At 41.9% G+C, this 15539-nt stretch overlaps 1 protein-coding gene across 1 annotated transcript in view; it reads left to right on the forward strand.

The window, feature by feature from the left end:
* The window catches only part of FRMD3 (FERM domain containing 3), a 340642-nt gene that overhangs the window by 189607 nt on the left and 135496 nt on the right, over nucleotides 1-15539 (forward strand). The window lies entirely within an intron of this gene.

Consider the following 15539-nt stretch of genomic DNA (forward strand, 5'->3'; position numbering starts at 1 on the left):
GGGTACTTCTCAGGCACGATTAACATTTTTTTAATGTTCCCTATCACAAATCTTTTTTTTTTTTTTTTTTTTTTTTAGTTCGGTCCACTATAAGCATTATTTCAAATTTGAAGTGCAAAGCCAAAGGACTTGCACAGTGTTAAACACAACAGACTTATGGGTCTGCTTTTAGCATGGTATATAATTATAAAATAAATTGTAGGGACAGACTCTAAATTTACACTTTGCTCATACAGAAAGTTAAGTGTACACTTATACGGTAAATATAGCAACTCTGTAATTATCTCTGCATAAACAGCATGCATGATATGCTGTAAGTGAATTGCTACTTTCAGAGTTTTTTTTGGTCTGCAAAACCTAAATATAAATCCTAAAAAACAATGTAGTTATGTGCGCTTTATATTGAAATAATGTGTAATGTGTTGCTCAATGGTCTGCATTGTGTACTGAAATATATTCTGGAGAACAATAAAGAAGTGCTTAAATTGTTCATTGGTGAAAAAAACTGTGTTATTTAAAACATAATTACCACAATGTGCAGCAAAACAGCACCTGAACAATAGCAATTTAAACGTTAGTAGATAAGATACAAGGTTATATAACTACCGGTATATGCATTTCTCCATAATTACAAGTCCATAATTAGGAGGCAATTTACTTACTATCTAACCAAAAAGTTGGCCTTTGTCCTTAAAGTAAAAAAAGTAATATATGTTGGCACTTACTGTAAATAGCTGGCACTTCCAAGTGCTTGCACACTGCCTTGGCTCCCTGTAATGCCCCGTACACACGGTCAGATTTTCCGATGGAAAATGTGTGATAGGACCCTGTTGTCGGAAATTCTGACCGTGTGTAGGCTCCATCACACATTTTCCATCGGATTTTCCGACACACAAAGTTTGATAGCAGGCTATAAAATTTTCCGACAACAAAATCCGTTGTCGGAATTTCCGATCGTGTGTACACAAATCCGACGCACAAAGTGCCACGCATGCTCAGAATAAATAAAGAGATGAAAGCTATTGGCTATTGCCCCGTTTATAGTCCCGACATACGTGTTTTACGTCACCGCGTTCAGAATGATCGGATTTTCCGACAACTTTGTGTGACCGTGTGTATGCAAGACAAGTTTGAGCCAACATCCGTCGGAAAAAATCCTAGGATTTTGTTGTCGGAATGTCCAATCAATGTCCGACCGTGTGTACGGGCATAAAACATCTTGGGAACCTCAATATATAGGGCAATCTGTAACTCTATTACTGAGCTTCCAGGCCACTGGTGTTTTATTTGCTCTTTGCCACTTATATGTCTTATGGCCTGTGCACAAGATCAGAAAATCGTACGAAAAATTTCGAGAGCTGATCAGGAGAGTTCATCCAATATTATCCGATGGGACAATCGCGAAAATGTTTTTCTCGTACAATACCAGATCGTACGATTTGCGTTTAATCAGTACAGTTGTCGTTCGAAAATACAATTACAAATGTAACAGCACATTACATCACTTCCGAATTTTTATTCCGTTGTATGAGAATTTTCGTAACTTTAGTGTACCAGGCATAACACTTGCTTGGTAGAGCCTCTCATTAAAATGATTAGTCAATGGTAAAGCAATGATAAAGGGGGAATTGAGTGGGACTAATGCCAGTGACCAGGAAGCTTGGCCAATGGCGCAGAAAGATCTAAACTTTTACTGGTCCTTGGAAGTTCTATATGGGAGCAAAGGCAGCTTCCAACCATCTGGAGAGGTTTACTTTTTATAGTGAGCCATTTTGAAAATTCTTCCACTTACAGGTTTGATTTAGTTTTAGAGTGAAGGGTGGAAGCTCTAAAAAACAGTTTTTAATTCTCCTTGGAACTTTTGAGTGGATGTTTGCATGTTCATCAGCCAATCATTTACAGTATATATCTTTTCATTATTTGAATAAAATCTGAATAAAATCTTAATACGAAAATTAAAAACAATATTAAAAAAAATAAATACAAAGCAATTCCATGACACTTTTTGTTAAAAAAAAGTCCAGCGCTACCTGATCTCTTGTTCACTGCTAGTTTATAAACAAAAAAAAAAAAACCATACAAATCTATATAGGTTAGGAGAGAGGGGTTTGTGTTTCTCCTCTGAGTCATTCAGCTGTGTATTTGATATCCTAGTATTCAGGTGTATTTACCGCAGAACTGCAGAATAATCTTCAGCATGCCACCTGCTATATTAAAATGTTAAATATTAACTATTTTTCTCAAATGTTTCATATTTACCTGAATTAACCAAAATTATTTAATCGCGCTCCCAATAAAGTGCATATGCATCAATAAATATTACCAAAATTTGCATTAATTCACCTTTGCGCAGGTGTTGGGTTAATTCACCTATATATCTTCACATTTCATATTTACCTGACTAAAACACATACACGTGCACAGACACCCTAACGTTCTCTTATGCCCCGTCCACACGATCGGACTTTCCAATAACAAAACAGTGGATTTTTGTTCGAAGGGTGTTGGCTCCAACTTGTCTTGCATACACACGGTCACACAAATGTTGGCCAACAATTACAAAGGTAGTGACGGACAAGACGTACGTGACATCTCTATTACGAGCGCTAGTTTTACAAGACCGAGCGATTCCGGCTCCTACTTAATTTGCGACCATGCGTGGACTTTTGTGCGACGGACTTGCGTACACATGATCGGAAAGTCCAACAACAAACATTTGTTGGTGGAAAATTTGAGAACCTGCCAGCCAACATTTGTTGGCGGAAAGTCCGACAACAAATGTCCGATGGAGCATACACACGGTCGGACTTACCGCCAACAAACTCACATCCAACATTTCCCGTAGGAAAATCCGATCGTGGGTATGCGGCATTAGACTCGCTTTAACTGCCAAGAAAATCCCTAGTTTCCCCATAGGACTGTGCCTACTAGTAACATTCTTTTCAAACATATCAAGCATATTCGAGGCTCATTCAGACAAGCATAATTTTGCACAACGTAAAATACAGCATCTTACTGACAGAACCTTGCAGTAAGGTCCTGTGTTTTTAGCTATGCGTACACTGTATGCATGTAACATCTGTGTTATGTTTAAGTGTGTACAGCGTACGTAGGCCACCACCAGCTAACATGTACATATTAACAATCTGTAGTCATACTTGAATGATTACACACTAATAATAGCCACCTGCTACCTAGTGTCCTTAGTTTCTAGGACTCAGACAGCTCTAGGCACCTAGTGTCCTTGGTTGCTAGGACACAACACTACAAAAACTCCACAATAAATGGATATGGGCTCAATCCCTCCTTAATTAGTGATTCTATACTATGGAGAAGGTTAGGCTTTTTCAAAAATTGGAAAACATTTAAACAAATTTGCTGTCCCCTCAAAATAACTCAACACACAGCCATTAAGGTCTAAACCGCTGGCAACAAAAGTGAGTAGACCCCTAAGTGAAAATGTCCAAATTGAGCCCAATTGGCCATTTTTCCTCCCCGGTGTCATGTGACTCATTAGTGTTACAAGGTCTCAGGTGTGAATGGGGAGCAGGTGTGTTTAATTTGGTGTTATTGCTCTCATTCATACTGGTCACTGGAAGTACAACATGGCACCTCATGGCAAAGAACTCTCTGAGGATCTGAAAAAAAGAATTGTTGCTCTACATAAAAATGGCCTAGGCTATAAGTAGGTTGCCAAGACTCTGAAACTGAGCTGCAGCACAGTGGCCAAGACCATACAGGACAAGTTCCACGCAGGCCTCATCATGGTTGACCAAAGCAGTTGAGTGCATGTGCTCAGTGTCATATCCAGAGGTTGTCTTTGGGAAATAGATGTATGAGTTCTGCCAGCATTGCTGCAGAGGTTGAAGGGGTGGGGGGTCAGCCTGTCAGTGCTCAGACCATACGCTGCACACTGCGTCAAATTGGTCTGCATGGCTGTCGTCCCAGAAGGAAGCCTCTTCTAAAGATGATGCACAAGAAAGAGAAAGCCCGCAAACAGTTTGCTGAAGACAAGCAGACTAAGGACATGGATTACTGGAACCACGTCCTGTGGTCTGATGAGACCAAGATAAACTTATTTGGTTCAGATGGTGTCAAGGCGGTGTGGCGGCAACCAGGTGGGGAGTACAAAGACAAGTGTGTTTTGCCTACAGTCAAGCATGGTGGTGGGAGTGTCATGGTCTGGGGCTGCATGAGTGCTTCCGGCACTGGGGAGCTACAGTTCCTTGAGGGAACCATGAATGCCAACATGTACTGTGACATACTGAAGCAGAGCATGATCCCCTCCCTTTGGAGACTGGTCCGCAGGGCAGTAATCCAACATGATAACGACCCCAAACACACCTCCAAGACCAACACTGCCCTGCTAAAGAAGCTGAGGGTAAATCTGATGGACTGGCCAAGCATGTCTCCAGACCTAAACTCTATTGAGCATCTATGGGGCATCCTCAAATGGAAGGTGAAGGAGCGCAAGGTCTCTAACATCCACCAGCTCCATGATGTCATGGGCATGGTGAACTCCATGCCCAAGAGGGTTAAGGCAGTGCTGGAAAATAATGGTGGCCACCGGGGTGGATTTGATTTAAATCAAGTTGATTTAAATCATGATTTAAATCACTAGTAAAATGGCTTGATTTAAATCAACTCGATTTTAATCATAATCATGTCCTGCAGCGGCTACTTTTCTGACCCGCTGTTGACTCACCAACAGTGTCATTCACTTTAATGGGATGGCTGGTGATGCGGCAGTGACACAATAAGGTTAGGGACGTGGCGGCAGCAGGTGAGTGGATAACAGGCACTGTCATGATGGATCTGAAATGACAGGTGCTCTTTAAATGTAAGGACTCATTCTTGCTGGTAGTTAGAATCTTTAATATTTGCAAACTAAATGAAGGTTTCCTATTTAGAATAATAAGCTATCAGGTTAGTAAAACAGCGATACCAGAACCAAATCAATCATACAGTTTGTAGTGTACATAGATTTGCAAAACAATGGGATAAAGGCATATTCCTGAACTTTGGTTTATCTCATGGAAATTGAAACTGTGAAATTGTGGGAATGCATCAATGCAGTGCATGTTATCTCAGCTTGCAGAGCTTGGATTCATTAAATACGTTTAACAAAAATTTAAGTATTGCAGAATATACAGCCTCATGCTACATAACTAAGCTGCATTTCATGCTGAATAAACTAAATTATTAATGTTTCTTAAATAGAAGACTATCTTTAGATAGATTTTCACTCCAAAAGCATTTTATTAAAATTAATTTGATAAAAATCAAAAAAATCGATTTAAATTAAAAAAAATCAGATTTAAATCAAAATAATCTTTTTTTGATTTTTTTTTTTAAATCATTGATTTATATCCACCCTGGTGGCCACACAAAATATTGACACTTTGGGCCCAATTTGGACATTTTCACTTAGGGGTGTACTCACTTTTCTTGCCAGCGGTTTAGACATTAATAGCTGTGTGTTGAGTTATTTTGAGGGGACAGCAAATATACACTATTATACAAACTGTATACTCACTATTTTACATTGTAGCAAAGCTACAGTGTACAATGTTGTCACATGAAAAGATATAATAAAATATTTACAAAAAAAAAATATATATATATATATATATATATATATATATATATATATTCCAATTTTTCAATTCCAATACAGACCTTACAGGATTCTATTGCGCGTTTTCTTTTGTATATTTGCTAGAGTGACCTTGGTTTCTAGGACACAGACGGCCCACTCCCCGGCCTCTCAGCCTTGTGGTCTCCTTGCACCCTGTGCTCTTTCACTCTGTCCTCTGGACTCGCCTAGTTGAGTCCGCTATCCCAGTCCCCCAGACTCACCTAGCAGTCTCGATTCTCAGTTCTATGGGCACAGAATCTCTCCTCCAGCATGGAGTGCTGTTTCTTGAGTAGAGCACACCTGCCTCTTAATGGGAGCTCTGAGTTAGGCCCCTTTCACACTGGGGCGGTGGGTGCGTTGGCAGTAAAGCGCCGCTATTCTTAGCGGCGCTTTACTGTCAATTTCGGGGCGCTATTCGGTTGCTAGCGGGCGCTTTTACCCCCGCTGGCAGCCGAGAAAGGGTTAAAACCAGCCGCAAAAGATTTAAAACCACCCGCAAAGCGCTGTTGCAGCAGCGCTTTGCTGGGGGTATAGCTGCGCTGCCCATTGATTTCATTGGGCAGCGCGGTGGAGAAGCGATATACACACCGCTCCAAATAAGCTGCTAGCAGGACTTTTTTTAGCGTCCTGCCAGCGAACAGCTCCAGTGTGAAAGCCCTCAGGCTTTTTCCTACTTTTACACAGTGGCACACTGTGCACACATGCATACAAAACTATGCGCTGTATGCATCCGTACACAATGTTTTTAATGTCTGTGTGAATAAGCCCTTATACAACTGCTTAAAGTGGATGTAAACCCCAATTTTTTTTTTATCAATCATACTGTAGAGTATAAGATTTGCTATCATTTGAGCCCAGTCTTGCCACACAGAGTAAATCCATCTCTGAGCAATCCTCTGTTATTGTTCAGTGAGACAATTCTTGACAAACTGAGAAAAACTTTGTCAAATCCTCCCCCTTGCTGTGAGTGACAGGTGATTTACATCTCGTGCACTAGCCTAAGACACATGCAGTATTTTTTTAATTCCCTCCCACTCCTTTCTTCAGCAGCTCTGCAAGGATTGGCTGTTCCACACCTCACCATGATTTGGCACGCTGAAGTCATGTGGTTACTTTCCTGTCTTTTCACTGGATGTTTGAGATCATAGCAGAAGTTCAGTGTTAGAAATACACAGGAGAAAATGGATATTGACAAGGGGAGTGTAGAGGTGGGCGGGGAGTCTACTGACATCACGACTCCACCCACCGAGCTCCAGACAACAGACCCACCCACAGAATCTGCAGTTTTTCGGTTCTCATAACAGACAGAGGGGAGACATTTGACAGGTAAAGATACATGCAGGAGGTATGTATATCCTTATAGATAACCCCTATGGCAGTAGTTTAGAAAGGATGACATTGGGTTTACGTCCACTTTAAGTTAAATTCAATATTTAATATGATTGATTTGAACTTAACATATGAAAATATAATGCAAACTCATTATTATTTAAAAAAAGCATTTCCAGATAATATTAAAGCAATCTCTTTGGGGACTGTAGTGCTTCATATACACAAGCCTCTATTGTTATGTAGTTACTCAGAAAATGTACCCCAGAAAATGATGTTATCAAAATGGTGCCAGTCATTGTCACACACTGTATAATCCTTGTTAAAGCTGAACAAAATTCTCCTATAGTTTACAGCCAAGGAAGCTGCCATCTTAGCCTTTGTTTGATCTGAAGTTGATATGGTGCTGCACATATGACCAGCTATGGCAGCACCCATTGGTGGTTTTACAATACTGGTGTGCTGGGATGACTAACTCCTGCCTATGCACAGATCAAGACTGACACACAGAATATGCTGGGGAGAGGATAGTGATGGAGATGAGGGGCCTCACAGACATTTGACCACTGGAGATTAGGTATCTGTAGCTTTAGTTCTGCTTTAAAGTGTTACTAAACCCACAACAGTAAAATCAGTCTGTATACTATATGCAGTAACGCATGCTTGTTATACTCACTGTGGAACCTAAGCGGTTAATCCTCCATATTGAATAAAAAAGGCTGTTTGATCCTGACTTCTATGATTCTCCACTTCTTCCACAGTCCTCAATACATCTCCTGATAGTACAGAGCTTTAGGGGCACTCTGAACATGCTCAGTTTGGTGTTTATTCCCAGAGAGTTTTCTTTCCCTTGGGAGGGTGCATGTAGGCCAATCAGCACTGTCCAGACAGAGGGTCAGGGGTCTTGCAGCCTCATAGGACAGTCAGTGGAGAATGAAAACTCCTCCTACAAGCTTTAACCAGTTCTCAGCCGGAGACTGATCAAAGTCACAAGACTGCTATATACTGCTGATGAGAAAAGGTATTTAACAATTTATATTTACTAAAATAATTGCATTTCCATGTTTCGTGTACTGTGGGAGATCAGGTATAGTGAATGAAGGGTGCTGGGTTTAGTAACACTTTAAACTCTTGCTTTGTGCACTGGTCCACATCATTTGGTGGTGGGGGGATTATGGTGTGGGGTTGTTTTTCAGGGGTTGGGCTTGTCCCATTAGTTCCAAGGGAACTCTTAAGAGGGGTTCTCGTCCACATCAGTGCCTGACCTCACAAATGCGCTTCTGGAAGAATGGTCAAACATTCCCATAGACACACTCCTAAACCTTGTGGACAGCCTTTCCAGAAGAGTTGAAGCAGTTATAGCTGCAAAGGGTGGGCAACTCAATATTGTGCCCCAATACTTTTGACAATATAGTGTATCTAGCCCTGTAAAGCAAAAAGCTCTATACTTACCTGTTCTGCAGACGTTTTGGTCCAGTCCCAGCATCAGCTGTCAGCGACGTCTTCAGTTTGTAGATGTGTGCAGGAGAGGGTGATGCCACTTCCCGGGCATTTCACAGCCATTGTTACTTCCCTCCTGCACACAGCATCTGCCACTGGAGACCGGAGCCGATCAGCTTCAGAGCTGGCAAGTATAGAAATTTTTGCTTAAACTTGAAAACCCTCCCTAATGCCCGTACACACGGTCGGACATTGATCGGACATTCCGACAACAAGATCCTAGGATTTTTTCCGTCGGATGTTGGCTCAAACTTGTCTTGCATACACACGGTCACACAAAGTTGTCGGATAATCCGATCGTTCTGAACGTGGTGATGTAAAACACGTACATCGGGACTATAAACGGGGCAGTAGCCAATAGCTTTCATTTCTTAATTTATTCTGAGCATGTGTGGCACTTTGTGCGTCGGATTTGTGTACACACGATCGGAATTTCCGACAACGGATTTTGTTGTCGGAAAATTTTATAGCCTGCTCTCAAACTTCGTGTGTCGGAAATTCCTATGGAAAATGTGTGATGGAGCCTACACACGGTCGGAATTTCCGACAACAAGGTCCTATCACACATTTTCCATCGGAAAATCCTATCGTGTGTACGGGGCATTACAGTGGGGCTGTGCCTGCACTGCAAAGGTTAAATGCTCGTTTAGTCTATGGCAGGGGTGAGCAAACAGCGGCCCTCCAGCTGTTACGGAACTAATTAACTAACAATGTGCCTCTTCCTCTGGGAGTCATGCTTGTAACTGTCTGTCTTGCAATGCCTCATGGGCATGTAAATCCACAAGCTGGAGGCCACAGCTGCCTACCTCTGGTCTAGGGGTCAGTGAAATAGCTTTTACTTACCCTATCCTCTGCTCCCCCAGCATATGGTACTCCCCTATGCTCTGGTGGTGGACCAAATATTTTGCACACAGAAACCTGATGTTTTGTGTCCACCAAATAATAGTTCAGTTTGACAGGTCTGAAATTAAAGATGCAACTAGTGCAGCAATTGTAATAAGAAATGACAAGTGCAACTTTTTGCTCGAAAAGTCTCCATATTTTGCACTAAATAAATGGAATGGAATAGAAAATTTGTTTCTCAATATTTGGCTCAATCAAAGTTGCATTAGTGCGCCAAGAGGATGATGGCGCAAGACCTTTACTTTGCCCCAAATAATCTATATCTGCTGCAACATAATAGTTCATTTGACATGCAATGTGCCCCTTGCATTCCTTAAAGAGGAGCTCCAGGCTTCTTCAGAAAAAATTAAAAGTCAACAACTAAAAATACCATAGCCGCTGATTTTTAATATTTTGACACTTAGCTGTCCAGGAATCCAGCGGTGTCTTCATCCGGCCGATTTTTTATTTGGCTTTTTTATTTGGCTATCAGGTGTTTCCCCTGCCATCTCCACTAAGGGAAACCGTCAGTGAAGCTTTGTGGCTGCACTCTGTGAATGGGCTGGCTGTAGGGGAAGAAGGAGGGGGTTCTCCGTGGTGAACTCAGGCGGAAGTGGAAGCTGTCAAAACCAGGTAACCCCCCCCCCAAAAGGTGCCAAAGGTGGCAACAGAGGCTGGGAGGAGGCAGACAAGCAGAGCTTCCCCTTTTGGGTGGAGCTCCACTTTAACAACTGACGATATTTTGCTCTGTTTTTTATTTGCCCCTCCATCTTTTATGTTTATAATATAGAAATATATATCTATAATTTGATATGTATGGTATAAGACCTGATTTGGTGGTTTAATTTCTTCCATCGTTTTAAGCCTGCCTAACTATGGTCACTTAAAGTGGAATTCAGAAAATTAAGTCCTGCTAGATCACTTCAGGCTGGCCAATTTTGTAGGTATAGCTATGTAAAACTAAGTCCCATTACTGTTTAAAATCCAGTAATACACTGTCTCATCCTGCTCTGTAGATGCTCAGTTGCTCTCTATTTTTAGGTACTGTGCCAAATTTGTAGAGGCTGGTCTGCTGATAGCCTAAAGATTTACTGCTGTTCAGGGGCTCTGGGTTTCGGCAAAATGGCAGCTTCTGGCAAGAAGAAACAGGAGCAATGCTGGAGGTAGTTTACAGCACTCACTGATTTTGGTAGCACAATAGTTAATATGGAATGTATATTCCTTGTTAAAGAACATTATTTTAATCAAGTTGTTATGGGTAGAATTCCACTTTAAAAAATAAAAATAAAATGGGCCGCCATCCCCCACATTGCTTCTAAGTAATCTGTAGATCATCTTTCAAAATACATTTCTATTACCCACTAATATTACCCTATTTCATGGTCCTATGATCCAATTATCAGCTTCTTCGGGTTGTGATGACCAGTCCACTTAAGCTACTTGCATGTTGCCCTCCCCTGTTGTCGAAATCATCGCACCTGCACTGTAGTTGGTGTAGAACCAACATGTAACATGCAACATGTAATCAGTATAGGATGTGGCTTCTGCTAGAGCTACCTGCCCACATTCCAGTCCTGATGTTTGGAGGCCTATCCCTGGCTGTCATAGGGGAAGGGAGGGATGAGGTCAAACTGATATTTTTAAGCAGTCTGTAGAGATAACTTGATTTTCAGTAGAAACAGCTCTTATGGGTTATGATCACATAGAAAAATCTGTTTAATTAAAATAAAAATACAATCATTTTCATCACATAGGCATGCTTCTTTTCTGCTGAGTACATGAATAGAAATGTAATTTTCTTGTTTTCAAGAAAGAGGGTGGTCCAATTATGCTATTTGAGTTTCCTTGTACTGTACCATCTCCCAGCAGGTAGGGGGTGCCAACCTACTTGCCCCCATGAGGGAAAGGTAAGTTGCCATAAATCTCCCATGTTGGCAAACTCTCCTGGGCTGCTGGTATGCTAAAGACCCAGAGTCCTTCAATACAAGGGTGACTGACAGTGCTGCTTAAAGCCAGGGAAAGAATTTAATGGCAGTGACAAGTTGACGATGCTGATACTATTTACGTCGTTAGACTGGAAAGTCCACCCAAATCTAAATAGTGTTTGATAAACATGTATAGACAATTATTATGAAAAGTAAACCATTTCTTTTCAGATGTGGTATGCCACTAATCTTGAACTCATTATGACTGTGAAGCAGATGGCATGTATATGTGTATGGTTACTGTATATACAATATACGATGATGCATTTATCTAAAATGATCTCAGTAGATAAATGCATATATACAGTATCTCACAAAAGTGAGTACACCCCTCACATTTTTGTAAATATTTTATTCTATCTTTTCATGTGACAATACTGAAGAAATGACACTTTGCTACAATGTAAAGTAGTGAGTGTACAGCTTGTATAACAGTGTAACTTTGCTGTCCTCTCAAAATAACTCAACACACAGCCATTAATGTCTAAACTGCTGGCAACAAAAGCGAGTACACCCCTAAGTGAAAGTGTCCCCAAAGTGTCAATATTTTGTGTGGCCACCATTATTTTCCAGCACTGCCTTAACCCTCTTGGGCATGGAGTTCACCAGAGCTTCACAGATTGCCACTGGAGTCCTCTTCCACTCCTCCATGATGACATCACGGAGCTGGTAGATGTTAGAGACCTTGCAAACCCCCGCCTTCCGCTTGAGGATGCCCCATGGATGCTCAATAGGGTTTAGGTCTGGAGACATGCTTGGCCGGTCCATCACCTTTACCCTCAGCTTTTGTAGCAGGGCAGTGGTAGCCTTGGAGGTGTGTTTGGGGTCGTTATTAGGGTTGTCCCGATACCACTTTTTTAGGACCGAGTACAAGTACCGATACTTTTTTTTCAAGTACTCGCCGATACCGATTACCGATATTTTTTTTTGTAATGTCACGTGACAGTGTTTTTTTTCTTTTTTTAACAGTGTTTTCTTTTTTTTGGGGGGGGGGGGGGAGGGGGTGAACGGTGTATGTGTGTGTGTGTTTTTTTTTTTTTTTACAATTTCTATTTTTTACAATAATATTTTTTTTATTCTTTATATGTTTTTTTTTTTTTTTTTAATCAGCCCTGTTGGGGGGCTTTGGTGAGATATCAGGGGTCTTAACAGACCTCTGATATCTCCCCCTTGAGACAGAGAAAGAGACAGAGGATAGAGATTCCCCAGTCCCTTTCTCTGCAGCCTGAGCTGCACTGAGAATGAATGGAGAGAAGACAGCGGCTCCTCTCCATTCATAAACTGACACATCGTAATCACAAGAGATTACAATGTTTCAGTTATGTGAATGGACAGAGTCAGCTGACTCTGTCCATTCACACAGCAGAGAGAGACAGCACAACGGAGGGGACAGAGGAGAGGGGAACGGAGGGGACAGCGGAGAGGCACAGGGAAGGAGAGAGGAACGGAGGGGGACAGCGGAGAGACACAGGGAAGGAGAGAGGAACGGAGGGGGACAGCGGAGAGACACAGGGAAGGAGAGAGGAACGGAGGGGGACAGCGGAGAGACACAGGGAAGGAGAGAGGAACGGAGGGGGACAGCGGAGAGACACAGGGAAGGAGAGAGGAACGGAGGGGGACAGCGGAGAGACACAGGGAAGGAGAGAGGAATGGAGGGGGACAGCGGAGAGACACAGCAGAACGGAGGGGACAGCGGAGAGACACAGGGAAGGAGAGAGGAACAGAGGGGGACAGCGGAGGGGGACAGAGGAAAGGAGGGGGCATGGAGGAGGATGCAGTGACTGTCAGCTGTGAGCGATCACCGCTGTAAGTCACTAAAGCTGCTGAAAGCCGGCGGGGGGAGAATCTTGTAACTCCCCCACGCGCCGATCACAGCTGACTTCCAGGTATCGGGGGAAGCATCGGGAGCATTTGCCCGAGTACAAGTACTTAGGCAAATGCTCGGTATCGGTGCCGATACCGATACTAGTATCGGTATCGGGACAACCCTAGTCGTTATCATGTTGGAATACTGCCCTGCGGCCCAGTCTCCAAAGGGAGGGGATCATGCTCTGCTTCAGTATGTCACAGTACATGTTGGCATTTATGGTTCCCATAATAAACTGTAGCTCCCCAATGCCGGCAGCGTTCATGCAGACCCAGACCATGACACTCCCACCATTATGCTTGACTGTAGGCAAGACACACTTGTCTTTGTACTCCTCACCTGGTTACCGCCACACATGCTTGACACCATCTGAACCAAATAAGTTTTTCTTGGTCTCATCAGACTACAGGACATGGTTCCAGTAATCCATGTCCTTAGTCTGCTTGTCTTCAGCAAACTGTTTGTGGGCCTTCTTGAGCATCATCTTTAGAAGAGGCTTCCTTCTGGGACAATTTGATGCAACGTGCGGTGTATGGTCTGAGCACTGACAGGCTGACCCCCCACCCCTTCAACCACTGCAGCAATGCTGGCAGAACTCATATGTCTATTTCCCAAAGACAACCTCTGGTTATTACACTAAGCACATGCACTCAACTTATTGGGTCGACCATGGGGAAGCCTGTTCTGAGTGGAACCTGTCCTGTTAAACCGCTGTATAGTCTTGGCCACCTTGCTGCAGCTCAGTTTCAGGGTCTTGGCAATCTTCTTATAGCCTAGGCCATCTTTATGTAGCGCAACAATTCTTTTTTTCAGATCCTCAGAGAGTTTTTTGCCATGAGGTGGCATGTTGAACTTCCAGTGACCAGTATGAGAGAGCGAGAGCGATAACACCAAATTTAACACACCTTCTCTCCATTCACACCTGAGACCTTGTAACACTAATGAGTCACATGACACTGGGAGGGAAAATGGCTAATTGGACCCAATTTGGACATTTTCACTTAGGGGTGTACTCACTTTTGTTGCCAGCGGTTTAGACATTAATGGCTGTGTGATGAGTTATTTTGAGGGGACAGCAAATTTACAATGTTATACAAGCTGTACACTCACTACTTTACTTGTAGCAAAGTGTCATTTCTTCAGTGTTGTCACATGAAAAGATATAATAAAATATTTACAAAAATGTGAGGGGTGTACTCACTTTTGTGAGATACTGTAACATAAATATCATAGGAAACATATATGGTATGATATAAAAGGATACAGAGAGCAAGTACAGTTTCTTAAAATGTATTAAATGTTCACTCTACCCCAAAAATCTACCCAATTTCTGATGCTGGAGAATTAATGTAAGCCTATGGCCAAACTATAAACATTAAATAGGAAAGAAATGTTTTAATGTGGGTAAGTAATCTACTCTAAATCCATCACATCAAGCAATCAAATGGAGAATGGTTATGATAATATGTTTTTTTGTTAGGTGCCATACACAAAGAATGTGAGAAGAAATACAATTTCACAATTTACTGATATACAAGATTACAATTTGTTAAAAGAAATAGGAAGTATAAACACATCTTGGTTATGCTATCATAGTATATTCCTGGCTCGAGTCAGGAGGGTGCTGTTTGTTCCAACAAAGTCCAAAGGTAAATACCATATCTTGTTTCATCTGTATTTCAGTTCTTGAATGCCTGCTATCTGCATTAGACTCAGAAGTTAGGCGCCTCCTTGTGTTTGTTCATTTAATTATACATCTTGGTCTTTCCGTGTCTCCGGCGGTCACACCATACCTCGTTGCCACACCTATCCTTATTGGGCATGGCCTTGTCCAATGGCCACTCCATTTTTGCCTGTACACAAACAGTGGTCTTTAAAATCCCCTGAAGAAGCCTTGACAGGCGAAATATGTTGGGAACACGACTGTGATACTGCTATATATGTGAATATACTATGATAGTATAACTGAGATGTGTTTATGCTCCCTATTTCTTTTAACTAATTTTAACCTTGTATATCACATTCTTCCCACATTCTCTGTGTATTGCGCCTAAAAAATCCCATATTTCTACAACCATTCTCCATATGAACATTAAATGTTTACTTAACCTTAACAAGCAGTAAAATAGTTTTGTAACAGCCATCCCTGACTTTTTTATCTGCAGACACTGTGGAGCAATTCATCCCCAAAGATCCCAACAGAGAACGAGGCTGCGATCACACTTAATCTGAGTGTCCTTGGTCATTTTTCAGGTGTTTTGGCATGTTTTTGTGGGTGTATGAGGCGTGAGTGTTTTAATTTTTTGTAATGTAAAGCTATGTCAGGTGTGGACAGGCA

Source organism: Aquarana catesbeiana, linkage group LG01 (genome assembly GCF_042186555.1).
Source record: "Aquarana catesbeiana isolate 2022-GZ linkage group LG01, ASM4218655v1, whole genome shotgun sequence".
Lineage (NCBI taxonomy): Eukaryota > Metazoa > Chordata > Amphibia > Anura > Ranidae > Aquarana > Aquarana catesbeiana.